The following is a 17,979-nucleotide window of genomic DNA, read 5'->3' as shown; positions in this document are numbered from 1 at the left end:
CAGACGAATACATTCTCAGCCTGAGTATTCACATACGTGCGTGTGTGTATCTTTTACGTGCGTGTGTGTGTATATGTGTGTATATATATATATATATATATATATATATATATATATGTACACTGTAAGTTGTGTTGCAGAGGTTGGTACAAACATAAAAGACCTGTGGATACATACACTGTCTCTTTACATTTCCTGACATGGACTTTCACTTAACAAAGACTTCCTTATCATTTTCTTGAAACCCAGTTTCCTGAATCAGCAGATTCTTTTTTCCCCCTTGAAACTTCCGAAACCCTGAGCCCTGTCAAAACAAGATGGCTGGCATTTTCTAGGGACAGAGCAGAGACAGAATCAGAGACAAAGAAGCCCCTGAGAAGGCAGACGGACTTATATTGCTTGTGGGTTTTCAGTACAGCTGGTTTCAGATGTGTCGGCCTTGTTCCGCAGTGGTTCTGCTGCCAAAGCAAGACTGTCACAGCTGGTAGTACTTACTGCACTTGCGGGAAAGTATGTGATTCATTAGTTGGAACCGTATGTTTTTCACCAGTTCTGGTCATGTTTTTGTTAGGATGTGGTAAAAGCATAAGCAGGGGGTGCAGGGACAATGGAAATATGTGACTTGTTAAAGATTGGCCCCAACCAGTTATTAGCTAAATTGTACACCATAAAAAGTGCACCATAGCTCATAATACAAATGGCTTAATTCTTCATTCTTCAGTTGAGGTCATTTAGTCATAAGTAGTAAAAATTATCAACATCAAGTCTCCCCCTTCCCTTTCTGTACGTATTATGATCTTTTTAACCAAAAACTGTAATATAGGGAGAAGTCATGCAAGCAAGAGACATTCATTTGGTGAAAAATGACCAAGACAGGCTAAGGATTTTGAAAGTAGCTAGCTGCTGCTACTGATAAAATATGAGTGTGGCATAACTGCTAATAGGAAACTTTGTTACAGTATTGGGTGTGAGGAGAACAATAAATGGGAGTTCTTTGCCCATGGATAATAAAGTAGACTAAAATTATGTGGATAGAATGAACCACTGTTTAAAAATTATTATATTAATATGGTTTTATTGGCTTACCTGAGGGGCATTTTCATGTATTGTTTAGCAGTGGAGGCTTGGGTTGAACTGGATATGTACTAACAGAGTTAGTTTTAATTTATATTTAGCTATTTTACAGCTGTCTAGGTCTTAAATATATTCATTTTTAAAAATGAATTCTAGTATACATTTTATTTAAACAAAAAATGACTACTAAATTCTTAACTTGATAATACAGCTCCCCCCTAAACATACCACTTATAGAGATGAAATTGTATGATGACTTCAAAACTTATGGTGGGCCAGTTCTTTCAAAAGAAATCCTTCCTACTGCCACTGGACTTTGCAGAGCTAGAATTGGGTCGGTCTCTGATAATTAGCTCATCTGGCTGCGGCATAAATAAAGGAATTCATTTAGGGGCTGCAGTCTGTAACCTGGGCTAACAGAGCATAAAAAGGTGCACCCGTTACGTGCCTGAATTCAGTCAGTTCACTGTCACCCATGAAAAAGTATCAGTTCTGAAATATGCCAATGATATTTTTGCAAACAAGAGGCAGGTACTGTATTAAATTAACCAGGTGGTGAATGTGCAAAGTGTTGATGCTGCTTAAAGAGCCTACCATCACGGCTGACAGTGGTGTTGCAATGAGTCCCTCCAGTACCTATTAGGATGACCTGTGGCACTGAATACTGCAACACTCTTCTGGCTAGTACTGTTGACCTTTGTCGGCTTGATAAAACAGCAGAGCCTAGAAATGTGCTTGTCATTTTTAGTGAAGCACCAAGAGGCTGAGAAGCAGATGGATACCAACAGCCTGATGTTTGTTTAAATTAGGATGCTGTGCCCGATACAGAATTCCAGTCTGCTTTCCATCCCCTCCCCACCAGTCCCTGAGTCTCAGACCCTTTTCCCCTGACTGTTGCTCCTCGATTGGAGGTCTAAAATAATGAGGAATGTCTCCATGATCAAAGTTATTTATTCCCTGCTTCCTGGTCTCCACAGAAGTCCTGGTGTATGTGGTGGTAGGTGACCAACAGCTTGTTGTAATGTATTTTAAAGTAATAAAATCATGCTTTTGTTGTATCCTTTGAACATTTATTTGCTTTTGCATTTAATAATTTTAATGCAAAAATATTAAAGCCTTTTTTGCTTTTATGTTAGCAACAAAACAGTTTTAAAATTCTTTGCAGAATAAAGATTGCTTCAGCAGTGGATGATGCGCTCACATGCGTATTGATGAATTGATAAGTTCTCGGTTTTTCATAGTCCTTGTGGGTATGCTGCTTAAAGTCTACCTAGGTCTGCATGCAAACTCAACAAGATAATAGGGTACGCACCATTATTTTTTCAGTATACACATCTGTGCTAAACAGACCATTATTTCTACAGTGTTATTATTTTATTTATTTGTGTTTAGATTCTTTTGAGGACCGAAGCTAGCTCCTTATCCATTAGAAGATGATGTAATGCCAGTGGGAGATAGCCCCACACAGCTTGAACCAAAAATGATTCCAGTTGAAGGTAGTTGAATGTGTATGACCAGAAGGTGTGATGCATTTTCTCTGCTGTATGTTGAAGTAGTTACACTGGAAATATCCCACCCAGTTGTTCTGGCCCTTCGGTCCTGACATACACCCACACCTACATTCCTGATGTCCAGACCCATCTTTGTTTTTGCCAACTATCTGTATGCAGAAATAACTTTGAAATAAACAAGCAAGCAAGCATTTATCTTCTTGGTTGGAGGAGAGAGGAGCAGGGAGGAAAGAGGTTGCCATCAAGAGAGAAAATAATGCCTCAAAATCTCTTTATTTGAGTGCTGTGAAGTTATAATAAGCCAGCTGTAAAATTTAACAACAAAAAAGCCACTGAATTCTTTTTAGTTCTCTCCCCCCGCCCCCAGCTATGAGCTTTCCCCCTCTCTTTCTGGTGTTTATTTTCCCCCCTCTCTCCTTATCTCAAGGGAGTTTCTTGAGCAGCAAGACTGAGAAAGAGCTGAGGTTTATGTTAGAAGAAATTAAGGTTAATGATCATTGGCTCATTTTCATATTCCGTGGGTGTGGATGGAGGAGTAATCAGTGCAGGTGGCCTTGCCAGTTGGGAGTTTCTCTTTGTCATCAAGAAAATAAAGAGAGTACAGTGCAGGGATTGAATTACCACAACTATTTATGGGCTAAACATATTTTGTTTTCCCATTGGCTCTGATTTAAGGACAAAAAGCTGACATTAATTTTATCCAAAGGAAATCACAGCCATATCTATTTTGTTATAATTTAACTGAATGCATTGGGGTTGATGCTTGTTCAAATTTAATTCTAGTGTAATCTTAAAAATAATGCCCTGAAAAACAAAGGGGGGCTTTGATTCACTTTGACAGTTTATGTTTCTGTGCTCAATTACCACATACTTATTGAATGTTAAAGAGCTGCTTATTAAAATGTGCACTCTGCCTGCACCAATTGGCTTCCCAGCTGCCTGCTATTACATGTAAGGGTGCTCCCTCCTACCTGTTAAAGGATGTACACATTTGAAGCAGTTATGTTTAGCTAGCAAAGGAAGTGGGGGATTTGGATGAGGAAGTACATGCTGGCCTTGAAAGAATATTGAGCATGCATTCTAATTTCAGCCACATAAAGACTGTTCTTTAAAGAATTCCCCCCCCCCCTTAAAAAAATGAAAAAGAATACTGAAATGACAAAATAAGCCAGTCAAACAAACCCTAGTTAGAAAATTTATAACTTTCACTTGGAACTGTCTCTTGTAGCTTTCATGATTTTCTAATGCTGTTGAAGTAACTCACCATAACTAAGGAATTCTGATTTGAAATATGGAAAAGGCAGAAATAAAACTCAACCAGACAATAAAAGCTACTTAGTAAGAGGGTAAACAACAGTTGCAGTGTTTTTTGAATGGTATGTACACAGCATAGGGTTTGGGTGTGGGGAAGGGATTAGCGCTTAATTGATATGTTTTGTTTTTGAGCATAGTATGGCAGGCAGCATAAGCATCTATTCTTGGTCATATTATTTTAACACTAAATTTATTTGGATGGTTGACTATAGGTTATTTATCCAAAGCTAAAATAAATACTTTAATGTATGTAATGTGTGTTTTGGGTTTCAAAAAAAAGCTAACCCCTCTGTCCTCTCTAGTTTAATGGAAGCGTATATTTCTTTAGTGTTTCAGCAGAATAAATGGTAGCATAAATTATGGATTACTATTATACAAAATAAATTGTTACAGCTATAGAAGCTTTGACCAGTGGAATCAGGCCAGATTTTGGTTCCCTCCGTTCTGTGAGGTAAGAGTCAACGTGCAGTTGAATATTCATGAGGTGTTCATTAATATGAATATTTGGTCCGTTGCTGCATCTTTCCATGGTTTATTAATACACTTATGGACAGACCACTCCCAAACATACAGAGGGCAAGAATACTTTAATGCTTGCTGGGAACTTCACGCAACAAAGAAAATGAGGCTTATTTCATTTGCGATGCTGTAGTTAAGCTGTCAGCAGTGCATTGTACTTATGGTTGTATAAGTAACACTTGAAAAATAAATACCGTTTTTCAGTTACAAGCTGTGTGTAAAACTTTGCTTCAGGCTGAAACATGACATAAAGAAATATCTGCCTTGAAGCAAATATTCTTTGGCTCAGTCTTTTAACAGATCCTTTTATCTTTTTTTTTAATTGAGTAAATGGGGGGAAAAATAAAATGAATGTTACCATTTCAAGGGTCTCTTTCCTCACCCCCTGCTGATGAAACTCAACACTGGCTTCAATTAAAAACAAAAAATGTTAGCAGATTGTCAGTCCACAGTATGGTCTACCTACTTCTAATATTTTTTAAAAAATGTTACTCATGCAAAATAATACATTTTTGAAACAAAATTAAATTAAGGATTATTGCTGTTGAGCAAGGATATGTCATGGAGCACCTCGTCAGAGAAGTATGATCTTGTGGATAAGGCACTGGACTAGGAATAAAAAAATAAATCTGATTTCTATTTCCATCTGTATCACTGACTTTCTGTTTGACCTGGGGCATATCACTTAACCTCATTTTTTAATGTTGGCAAGGAGCTCAAAGACTACGATGATGGTGACATAGAAAAGTATATCAATAATAGTAATATCCTGTAAATAATACCCAGGCTAAAAATATAAAACATTCTTTCTTTCTTTATTAACCAGTCAAGAGCTATTTCATTTTATCAAGGAAATATTCTGTTTTATTTTCTCTCCCCCTTTTCTCCCTCCCGCCCCCCCCCCCCGCATCCATAGTTTAAACTTTAAACATCTCAGAGCAGCAGCCACATTCACTTTCCGCATGCTATCTTCTCAACAAATTTAACTCTTCAGCCACTGAGGGTATGTCATGAGGCATCCAATGAGCTGAGGAACACTGATGTGTGCTCTCGTTATGTTTTTAATACACATAATTAAATTCCAAGAACGGTGCTGTGCCTAGTCATGCAGTCATTTTTTTCCTGAATAAATATCCAGTAAAACTTTTAATCCTAAAAGCCTACCAATGAAATACAAAGCCAATTCATGAGATGGAACAGAGGGAACTTGGACCAATAAGAGTTATCCAGCAGGAATGGGGGGGGGAAGGGGGACATATATCTCTGCGTGTAAATTGTTAGTTGAGAATTGTGCGAGTTTTTTATTTTTAACCTTTAGCCCTGAAGTCAGAAGAGAAGCTTTGCCATTTGGAAGGAAAATGCTATTCTTTCACAGGCTTCTTAAATATAGTGTTTGTTTGAGCACCCAGAACTGTAGAGGAGAATACTGTACCTTTTATTTTGTGATTAAAAGTACTGAGGGACTAGATGGCTCAGGGATTGCTAGTGAGATATTGGGCCTTTCTGCTCTGGTTAGCACTCAGTCTCGGCCATCAGTAGAATGTTATCATCATCTGATGGTAGCATGGTAGTCTCAATCCAGATCCCAGAGTACAAATGTGCATCTCAACTCCCGCTCTCCAAAAAATATACAGACAAAATCCCACTACTACAGCTGGGTTGTTTTGAGCTGTCAAGCCGTAAGCAACTTGGCTGAGGTACTTAAATTGTCTAGCTTGGATGGGAGGTGTCTGGAAGCAGTGTGATCTTGGGGAGATAACTTTTCTCTGGAGCTCGCTTACCTGCAACAGGCTGCCAGAGTCTGGGATTGATGGCTGTAGTCCACGCTGCAAGACTTACTGTTCTCCCAGATTTTTTCTAGCAGAAATGTTAAATGGATAGTAGGATGTAATGAGGGAGTTTATTTTAGCAGACTTTGTTAGCAGGATGGGGCTAGGGATATTTTATTTTGGGCCCCTAATATAATTATGGAAGGCCATGAAGCAATCATCGGACAGGGAGCGGGAGGGGAGAGGGTTTTGGGTGGCGTTTAGTTTTTGGATGTGGGTTCAGTGTGTATGGCTTTGCTAACGATATTAACTGTACACATGCCAAGAGCTCTGGATGTGCATATGCTAAAGAAACACACACAAATAAATAAATAAATAGGCTTTGTTATCAGCTGTCTCAGCAAGGGGCTAAAGGTTGAATGGGTTATGGAGATTGAACTAAATGTATACGCCTAGAGCTGATCGCTCCAGGTCAGGATTGTGGCACGCTGCTGAAGTGAGCAGCATTGGAAGATTTTACTGCTGCTGCTGCTACCTGGGGAGGTGCTCCTATTCTGTGGGTGAGGAAGGGACTGTAGTCTAAGGCTGTGTATTTCGTACCTTTTACGAGCATTGTATTCTCTTACGCACATGCTTTTGTTTATTTATTTATTTATTTTTAAAAAGCAAGTGCTGATATAGTTCTGAGAGCTTAAAATAACAGAGAATTATTATTGGAAACATTTTGCATAGGACTAGAAAATGTACAGTCAGGACCCACATACATTGGCAAGGGGTGGACTGAAGTATAGAAAAGGTATTTTCCTTCTATAACTCCTATGATTATATAACTGCTGAGTGTATTTTTGACAGGCAAGGATGGCAAATGTGGATAGCCCAATGTGCAGCAAAGCATGGGATGGATTAAGGTCTAAGGTACTTCTACCAAAAAAAAAAAAAAAGGGGGGGGGTGAAAATGTTACACCCTTTACCATTAAAGTAAACAATTTAGAGTGGGACGGAATTGGGCTTTCAGATCTGTATGGTGATCTCAGTTCCAGTACTCTACTCTTCCTGCATATGTGCTTGAGATTGAGCCCTGTGCAGAGAGAGCAGGATACCAATCTCTTGATGTGCCATGAGGTCCCTGGGAAAAATTTTGCCTTGAATGTTTTCATGAGTGAGGGCTCCTTCACATACCCTATAGGTAAGGTGGATTGATTTAAATCAAGGAAATTTCTTTCATGATAAAAATCAATGATTTAAATCAGGGCTTCTCAAACTGGGGGTCACGAGGTTTTTACATGGGGGGTCACAAGCTGTCAGCCTTCACCCCCAAACCATACTTTGCCTCCAGCATTTAGAATAGTATTACATATTTTTTAAAATGTTTTTAATTTATGAGGGGTTGCACTCAGAGACTTGTTGTGTGAAAGGGGTCACCAGTACAAAAGTTTGAGAACCACTGCTTTAAATCAGCGCTTTCCACATGGCTGATTAAATTACCAAGTGGAAAGTCTTAATTTAAATCATGATTTAAATTGCCTTGATTTTCTGTTTATACTTCAGGTATTTCTAAAGAAAGGTGCATTCTTATTGCTTCATATAACCATTAAAATGTTGATTTACAACTAAATAGAACCTTTACACTAGATTTGGTACATTTTCTTGCTACCTAGGAGGGTACACTGTAACTATATACATTTACTTAAGCAATTATACAGCTTAATATTTTCAAATTCTTAATTGTTCATTTTAGTATGTTAGTACATGGTGAATTATATATTGCTTATTTACTAGATAATTTTTTTCTCATGATTTGTGTCAAGTTATATCAGGATGGTAACTGATTTAATTAAACACAAAAAGTCATTTTAAACTTCTTTTATTGAACAAAATAAGCCCTTAATACAGTACATGACCCATTGTCCCATATTTATAAAGCTTGACCTCAAAAGATAGATGTTTTTCCCCCAGGTTCATTCTTTATAGAGCAAAGCAGCCTTTAGTTGAAAGTTTTTGACAAAGGCTTATGGATTCAGCATATTTTTTTTAAATGTGTTAAGAGATTATAAAAAGTTAAGACCATAACATATTGTGTATTGAATTCAGATTTCATTTTAAACAGGTGTTTTCAAAAGGAAAAACATATTATAATGTAAATAATAAAATCAAACAATCTGATTTAAATTTTAAAAAAATCTAATTTTTATTTTTATTTTTTAAAATCATCAATTTTGTATCCACGCTGCCCATGGGCAAAAAATAGACAGTCTATATTGTGTCAGAATATCTTTTCTCCATGGTCATTGTTTGGATCTACATACTTTAAGTCTCAAATACTTATTTATATAATAATGTACATTTTAAAAACTTGCTAAATATATGCATACAGAATAATTTTTCTCTCTGTATTTGAAAGTACTGACTTGAAGGTTATCCACAAAATATTTGTATCTTTATGTACACTTATGTCATATTTTTCATTAGTTTTCATAATTGATTTCCTAATTAAACATATTTTCCCATGCATTGTTATTATGGGGAACAGAGCAACACATACAAGTTCACAAATCTCACTGTAAAATTTACTTTGGCTTGTGCCTAAAGTATTGTACATATGTGTTGGTACGTACCCTACATGCTTCAATATATATTCACAGTTTTAGATATTAATTTAGGAGTGTTTGGCCTCTACTTTAAATATCCAGTTGTCAAAACTGGGCTTTTCTATTGCACCGGCCCCTCCCTCTGTGCCCCCCCCCCCCAAAAATTGCAAATAGGCATTTGCACAATGAAACTGAGTAACTTAAGAACTATTTGCGTATGCCATGATGCATTTCTACATGCAAATATAGACTTTTGTGGGGTCTCTCATGGTGTCCAGCTTAGAAAGTGTAGCCATGAATGACCATTTTTGATGAGTGAGTGTGAGTAACTGTTATGTGGAATGCTTTAGACATATTTTACACACTGTGTAAAACCATGTTAATACGAGATCATCTTATTGAACAAACCTCTTGGATTGCTCAGTAATGCTCAGTTTAATAACGAAAAAACAAAGCCTCAGCTTGTTTTTCATGGTATTCCTGCTGATCCTGTGAAGAAAAAAAAATAATCCTTTTTTTCCTGGAGAAAAGCCGCCCTGTCCTCATTCCTTAACCACAGACACATTACAGACAGTGTTTTGGGAGAAGATAATATTGCTCTCATTCTCTCCTTCAGAGGGTGAAGGCAATTGAGCCTGGTGTTGGCCAGCCTGTGGCTGTCCACCATCTGTGTAAGGAATTCGCAATCCCAGACAAAAGAAATTGGCAAAGTCTTCTTTCTGTCTGTTCTCCAGAGCCTCAAGATAGCCATAAAACACCTGGACAAAATCAGCAGGTGATGGCAAGGGAAAAAGAATGATCAGTCACAGGCATTGTTGAATCCTTTGAACATTACTTATAACCTGGACACTGCTGTCACCAGACACAGTTTGATCTTGGGTGAGTTTTCTGGAAATGCTTTATTCCCTGGCTATATGACAACAGGGGGAACCAGATAATGCATAGGCGGCAAGAGCAAAGCAGAGTTTTCCCATCTTGTAATTTTTATCTCACCTTGTAATTCTAGCTTTTGTTACCAGAATTTTGTTACCAGTACTTAAATAATCCTGCAGAAATCAAGAAATCTTATCAAACTCGGGTAAATGGTCCCTTGAGTTTTGTCTTTGTTGCCTGCCTGACTAGCAATAATTAGCAGAAGCTGAAAAACTGGTCCGCCCCCCAAAATCAACAAATGTTTTCAAAGCCCAGAAGTTTCATCTGTTGTTGCTTTTTCTTTTTTTTCCATATTTCCAGGCCATTGAATTTAGAACTGACTAAAAGATCAGGGATTAAGGAATGTAAAAGTTTTCTGATCAGCTTTCTGTTTGTCTTTTTATTTTGACACATTCATATAAAATTTGTTTCCCTCCCTCACCACGCCCCAACTTTTGAGAAACAGCTGACTTTTGATTATGATTTTTATATAGCAGGCTAATAAATGCAGTATGACTCAAAAAAGAACTCAACCCCTAGTTTGCTTCATGGTTTCATTCTTATTGTCATAGTCTGTACATATCTTTCAGTCTATAAGGACTGGCAGAATTTAACAAAATGAAAATTCAATTTTGAATTAAGAGAATAGAGCCACGCAGTGACACACGGATGAGTACATTTTGGGAAGGGCATATTTGCATGAAACAGAAATATAGCCTTAAGAACATCGTCTTGAAAAGAGAAGATCTGAGGTAAAAGTTCCCTGTCTATTAACCTATTGGTAGTTCGAGTTAGGATTTCAGTGCATCAGAGCTTACCTTTGAGGCTGACAGATCTGCCTGTGTCAAGGGGCTAAGTTTGTAGCTGTTGTTTTGTTGTGTTCCCAAAACTAAGTCTAAACAATAACAAAAAACTGCCGGATCACTTCACACTTCAGCTGTCCCCTGAATCCTGCCTCTTTCTCCCTCCCTCCCTCCATCCCAGCAAATGTAATCCTTCTTCATATAAATGGTGTCAAGCTTAATTGAATTTAACTCTGTCTTGTAAGTACATTAATGCTGTGTGCTGTTATTCCTTACATGAAAACTAGTTGTTCATTATAGACTGGGGGGGGGGGGGAGTTTGTTCATGAACACGATGTTAAAGGCAAGCTTGGCTTGCATGGTTCTTTAAGCATAGTTATATTTATGGTTCATATTTATGACAAACTCTGAAACTTTGACCATTAATCAGTTTGTGCAGTCTACTGAAATCATCATGCGAAATACAGACAAAACAAACGGAAGAAGTGCCTGTTACTTCAGTGCAGGAAAACCTGAGGGTAACTAAAAGCTTATGTTTTCAGCCTCCTCTTTCAATAATGTATACAGCATCCTTAGTATGGGTTACCAAAAGTGTTAATATCTTAGAACAGCAGTAATAATAATCCTTTTACTCTAGCTAATCATGTGCTAATCTGTTGGTAAGGAAGAAGTATTAGATCATTTAAAATTCATTGTGTCAGGTCAGTTGAAGCAACTGGTGTAGTGCTATAAACATATGAAAAAAAGAGAGTCTTTGAATTAAAATAATAATGTCAGAGTTTTAGTTTTACATGCACAAATTTAAGGATTTCATAGGTTTTAATCCCTAGATAAGAGCATTTGAGTTTACATCGCATTAGAATATCATTGTTTTCTTTATTTAGGGGAAGTTTCCTTTCCTGCAGTATTTCTAAACTGGATTTTGATGTTTCTGTTTTTCACTAGGGAATTAGGGAGGGCTCACTATTAGAGAGCGTCTCTCCCTCCCCCCTGCACCCGATACCTTTTTTTTTTTTTTGACATACATTTGGCAGATGTTCTCAGACCTTTGCTTATTAGTTTTGCATTTGCTTGCAGCGGAAGGGATATCTTTAGTGTGGGGTTTTTTTGTTCTGCTTTCCGTTGTACTTCTGATTTTGTTGCCTGAAGATAACATTGAGGCATCTACGCATCCTATCATTCTTGAGTTGACCAGTCTTGCAGTTATATAGTTTGGTTTTTTCTCTGTCTATTTCTCCATCATTCGTCAACTACCTGAACACTACCCTCTGGAAGAGTAGCACAGACATTTTCCACAATCAGAATATTTAGTCAGTAGTCAGTGATTAGGTGTCAAGTCTTGGAGGTTGCTGAGCAGAATCATTTTTACTCCCTTTTTCTGTTGCATTGAGATGAACTGCATACATTCAGCCGACATGCTTCTCTCAATTAATGGAGAAAGATTCTTGATTGTGCACAAACGCAGTCAGAATTCCTTATTACTTAGCCACCAGGTCAGTGCATATGTAAAAAAGTCATCACTATATATACCAAAAGATTTCAAAGAGGGTACGTTATCAATTTAACACAATGGGAGTTACATATACTATAGGTATTTATAAACCTAATTAACCCATAATTTATTATGCAGATAGCCTAGTCCCAAGGTCATATTTTCAAAACAGCCTCTAAATTTGCACATGCAATTTTTCATGTTTACATTTTTACACCTGCGTAAATTCATAATTTTCTATTTCTCAAGCATGCGTAAATGCAGTCAAATCTGAATATTTATGCCTGCAGAAAAATACATGGGCAAAATTTAAGTTCAGAATGACAGCCATCATTTCAGAGCTGCATCTGAAAATTTAGTTCTGAAAGTTTATAATTGTTTTTTCATCAATTGATTTCTGGTGTCCATACATACTCATTTAAAAAAGCAATTTTTTCATGTTTAATTTTTTTATATTACTGAAGAATATTAATAGAAATCCAGTTCAGTGCTTTGATAGTAATAATTAATTGCAATTGTTTGTGAAATTAAGATTTGTAATTTGTTGATATTACATTCCCGCTTCATAAGTGGCACTTGACGCTATCTTTTCAAGAGTGCAGTGCTTGAGTCTGCTAACACCACTTGCTGTGCATATTTCCTTCAGCAAATCACCTCAGTTAAGGAATAAAGTTTTATTAATGAAAAGATTGTCCTGAAGCAGAGTCTGTTGTGGTTGCACATGTGTTGTGGTCTTTGAGGGTGAATTGAAATATGATTGCAAAATAGAAATGTAGAGTACATGAAAGAGTATTTTCAGATCTGAAAAATGGAACTACTTTGGCATTCTCTGCTAAAGTTTTAAAGTATGTGACGGCATTTCCCCCCCCCCCCCCCCCCCGAAATGCTTTTACAATCTACTACAGTCGCTTAGGTGCTGTGTTTTTCAGATCCCTGTGTAATTTACAGCCTGGAAGGTCACTGTTTAGTGTTGCAAAATCATGATACTGGCATTTAAGGAATCATGACCTTTTAATTTCTATCTTACAAATTTGTGGACCTAACTAAATCAAGCAGTATTTCCTGTCCATGATCAAAAAGGACCACAAGTTCAAGCTGACAACAGGCAATGTATTCCAACCTGGAAACCTTTTCATTCCTACTCAGATACATTATTTAATCTCACAACCCCATGTTCACTGACTTCGTTACACATAGACAATTCCAGGAATTAGAAGATATTAAAATGCTTATTTTACGATCCAATTATGTGATTACTGAAGTATCCAATATTATAGACATGGTCAAAGGGAAACTGTCAACCATATCAGGCCACAGAATTTACCCTCTTTAAAAGAAGGTAAATCTCATGCAAAAACCCTGCAGGATGTATTTTATAGGGCCTGATCTTCAGAAAGACAGAAGCAGAGACCTGTCTGCAGTCGCATGCCTAAACAGCTAGCCAGATAATTGCCTATACCCTCGTAGATATCTAGCTGCCCATGTGCTAAATACCCATTTTGCTCACACAGTAAATAGTATTTCTGTGTGCAAATTGTGCATATACTCATACTTAGGGTTGAATGTTTCTGGGCTTTCACAGAATCTGATACTAAGTGCCTTTTTGCCCCTTAAAAGAATAGTTTAAACTTTTATTTTTTATTTAGAAAACTTTACAAATTTGAAATAATTAATTCTTGTCTTAGTTCTCAACAATAATATTTAGATCTTGAGGATTTAAATTGATTTTTTTCCTTTTAAAAAAGTCCACGCACTTAGTGCTTTTACCTTTCTTTAAAGATAGTTTGTTTTTACTACTGCATGGGTTATAGTGTTCCTTTAATATAACAATACCAGATATTACATAGTGCTTTTCATTGGTAGATCTCCATGTGCTTTAGAAAGAAGGTCAATATCGTTATCCCATTTACAGATGTGGAAACTGAGGTAGAGGGAGGGAAGTGGTTTGCCCAAAGTCACTCAGAAAACTTTAAGTACATTAAGTTAAATTATACTTTAGCTTTTGGCTATCATTACAATGCTGATAGTATCTACAAGTTAGGTATCCTAGAGTAGCTTATTCTGCAGTAACTATGCTGGTTAATTTCTCCATGTAGACAAGGCCTTACTATGTTTTTGTTTTAAATTATTTTTCCAGTTGGATTTTTTTTCAAGAGTCTCCCTTTATGGCACCCCACTCTTACTCAACCCTGACTTCCCATCTTCAGAGTTCTCCCCTAGAGTAGCAGTGACCTTCCCTTTAGCCATAAAACAGAGTGGACTCAATGACTTCTCAACACCTTTCTGTCACCCAGCCAGAACAGGTCACTTCTCCTTAGCATATGCGCAACTGAAGTGGCCAAACCAACTCCCTCCTCCTGTAAGCTTTTTCAGAATTCCAACCTGTTATCAGCTTAGAGCCCCCTCATCATTTGAATGTATTGATTGCCCAGGTCAGTCTTCCAGATTTATTTTAAAAATACTGTATATTTATAAAAAGAAAAGGAGGACTTGTGGCACCTTAGAGACTAACAAATTTATTTGAGCATAAGCTTTCATGAGCTACAGCTCACTTCATCGGCTCAAATAAATTTGTTAGTCTCTAAGGTGCCACAAGTCCTCCTTTTCTTTTTGCGGATACAGACTAACACGGCTGATACTCTGAAACCTGTATATTTATAGGAAGCAGAATAATGCACTTAAATAGGGCATGTGAATTTGCACTTTCATTCTCCTTGTCAGGTGAAAAGTTTCAGGCTGATTTGATATTTCAGGTGACTTGTCCAAAGACAGATCTTGAACATGTATGTCTGATATGAGGACGGGTGAGGTTCCAGAGGACTGGAGAAGGGCTAACGTAGTACCTGTCTTTTAAAGAGGGGAACAAAGAGGACCTGGAGATTTATAGACCAGTGAGCTTAACTTCAATGCATGGAAAGATCTTGGAACAAATTAATAAAAAATCAGTTTGGCAGCACCTAGATAATAAGTAACAGCCTAATTTCCTTCTGTGACAGGGTTACTGGCTTAGTTGATGGGGAGAAGCAGTAAATGTGATATATCTTGATTGTAGTGTAAGCCTTTCGACACAGTCCCACATGACAGTCTCATAAGCAAACTAGGGAAATATGGTCTAGATGAAATTACTATAAGGTGGGTGCATAACTGGCTGAAAGCCTAATTATTAATAGTTCACTGAAAAACTGGTAGGGCTTATGTAGTGGGGTCGCCTCAGGGGCTGTCCCCACTGTCCTGGGTCCTGTACTAGTTTAATTAATGACTTGGATAATGGAGTGCGTAGTATGCTTATAAAATTTGCAGATGACACCAAGCTTGGTGGGGTTATAGGCACTTTAGAGGTCAAGATTAGAATTCAGAATGATCATGAGAAATTGGAGAATTGATATGAAATCAAGAAACTGAAATTCAGTAAGGGCAATGCAAAGTTCTGCTCTTAGGAAGGAAAAATCAAATGCACAAATACAAAATGGAGAATAACTGGCTTGGCAGTAGAAGAGATGAAAAAGATCTAGGGATTATAGTGGGTCACAAATTGAAAATGAGCCAACAGTGTGATGTAGTTTAAATAAGACTACTATCATTCTGGGATGTATTAACAGGAATGTCATATGTAAGACATGGAAAGCAATTGTCCTGCGTTGGTGAGGCCACAGCTGGAGTCCGTTTCTGGCTGCCACACTTTAGGAAAGATGTGGACAAATAGAGAGAGCAGAAAGCTACAAAAATGATAGAAGGTCTGGAAAACCTGACCTTCTGAGAAAGGGTTTAAAAAAAACTTGGCAAAAAAATCTTGAGGAAAGAAGACTAAGGGAGGACCTGATAAGTCTTCAACTATGTTAACGACTGTGATAAAGAATAGGGTTGTTCTCCATGTTCACTCAGTGTAAGACAAGAAGTAATGACCTTAATCTGCAGAAAGGGAGATTTAGGTTAGATATCTGGAAAAACTTTCCAACTATAAGCATTGGAATAGATTTAAAAGGGAGGGTGTGGAATCCCTTTCACTGGAGACTTTTAAGAACAGGTTAGACAACCACCTGTCAGGGTTTGTCTATATAAATGCTTAGTCCTGCATCAGTGCAGGGAATTTAACTAGATGACCTCTCAATGTTCCTTCCAGCCCTATATTTTTATGATTCCATAAATAATCATAATAATTAATAAATTGTGAATGAGGCTATAGTAAGCACTATGCCAGGTAGTGAGTGTTTTGCAAGATAGGGGATTAGATTTGTAAAGCACTGTATGAATTTATTGCACTGTGTAAATGTGTTTCAGTAATGGTCATTGTCACTGCTCTCTTGTTACTCCTCAAGTTTTCTTAGAAACAGCACTGAATGAGGCCTGTTCTTGGAGAGAGTGCATGCATGTAGTTAACCATGTGCACTGCTCAGTATGGGACACAATGGAATGATCGGATCCAGAGGAGGAGTTTTTCAAGCTAGTAGACCAGGTGGGCAAATCATCCATTTTTTTTCTGCCATTGGGAATCTGAGGTGTGAGAGCAGTGTCCAGTATGAGCTTTCAGTCTGATATGCTAGTCAGAACACACCCAGGATATTTAAGTGCAGATAAGTAGCTGGTTCAGCAGACACCTAAATTTTGGGGCTAATTGTCCAGGTTGTCCATACTAGCTGTTTGTTTTATTTTAGGCTGCCATACGGTAGGATTTTTCCTAGCTTACCCCACGGGCTGAGAGAAAAACCCAAAAAACCCAAAACAAAAAAAACACAGTAGTGCAACTGAAATGCCCACTAGACCCTGCTATGTAGCCTCGAAGGTAGAAAATCCCTAATTCAAGCTATGCATGCATTGATTCAAAAGAGCACAATCTGGATTTTTCTGCCTTGATGAGAACATTAAAGATGATTTTTAGTATGTGTCTAGTTGAATATTCATTACTTTTTTCATCCTTTTCTACCTTTTTAATACACATATTTATACTTTTCAGATTACAATCATTTCATGTCTTTTAAAATGTAGAGGAAAATCATTAAATGTGAACAGATAATTCGTAAAAGTACAGAAAGGGTAGGAGTGTCATTTTGTATATGCATTCAGTATTGTGTCATGAAACAGCTACTCAATTTCAGGAAACAGCTAATGAATATGAACACTTTGAAAATTAGTTGCCCATTCCATTAATTGTTTATTTGGAAATGAAAAGAGCTAGTAAGAGATATTGTTTGGTTTCTGGAAATTGCTCACCAAACGATCTCCAGATGTGGGGGGGAGTGGGGAAGGAAGAAACGGCGTCCACTTTTTAATACATATGAAGTATTTTGTAGCTCTTTCACAATTCATGATCTGTGTTTGGATGTTGTTTTTGTTTTGTCTCCTACTCCTGTGCACTTGCACTTCATTTCCCCCTTTTTGTCTGACAAACCGAAGATTAAAATACAAACAGCAGCTTTCAGCAATCTTGTCTGCTGAAGTTCGAGGGCTCTGACAGAAGCATAGAAATTGGTTGTAGCATTGTCAGTGGAGAGAGAACAAAATTACTACTGTTTATTGTTTAGAAGTCCCTGGGAACCATTTTATATCTGATTTTATAAATATTATGTTTAAGAATAAATAATAAACATTTTGTAGGAAAGGACAATTATCTGTTTTTGACCTGAAGAAGCTGAGAATTATGAAAAGAGGTGCATTTCAAAGGCAGTTACTCCACAGTCTGTTGTAAATCCATTTCTGGAGCACTAGTTTGTTTTAAGATGCTCTCATTCCAACTTGTTATACAAATGACTGCACTCTAATAAGCAACAGATTTCTTCCTGAATCTGTATCAAACAAGTCTGTATTTTGTTTTTTGGGTTGTTTTTTTTTAACTTGAAACTTTTCTGGACTCTGTATATATGGATCTTGGCACTACTTGACTGCTTTATTAGCTAAGCCATACCTAAAACAAGCAATGCCCCCATTCCCCACACCCCCCAAAAACCCAAACAAATCTGTGTTAGGAACTGTTAGGGAAACTGGTCTCTGTGTGAGAACCAG

At 37.3% G+C, this 17,979-nt stretch overlaps 1 protein-coding gene across 7 annotated transcripts in view; it reads left to right on the top strand.

Annotated features, from left to right (window-relative positions):
* Nucleotides 1-17,979, top strand: part of BNC2 (basonuclin zinc finger protein 2) — a 391,851-nt gene that overhangs the window by 210,019 nt on the left and 163,853 nt on the right. Inside the window, exon 2 of one of the 7 annotated variants that reach the window (XM_084629728.1) lies at nucleotides 16,299-16,435. The exons of the other annotated variants lie outside the window; for them this stretch is intronic. The gene's annotated coding sequence lies outside the window, so the exon portion shown is untranslated. The remainder of the gene's footprint in view (nucleotides 1-16,298; nucleotides 16,436-17,979) is intronic. 7 annotated transcript variants of the gene reach the window in all.

Source organism: Lepidochelys olivacea (assembly GCF_965140295.1).
Source record: "Lepidochelys olivacea isolate rLepOli2 genome assembly, chromosome: 5".
NCBI lineage: Eukaryota > Metazoa > Chordata > Testudines > Cheloniidae > Lepidochelys > Lepidochelys olivacea.
The sequence above is the reverse complement of the archived record's forward strand: the minus strand, read 5'-3'. Positions and strand labels throughout refer to the sequence as shown.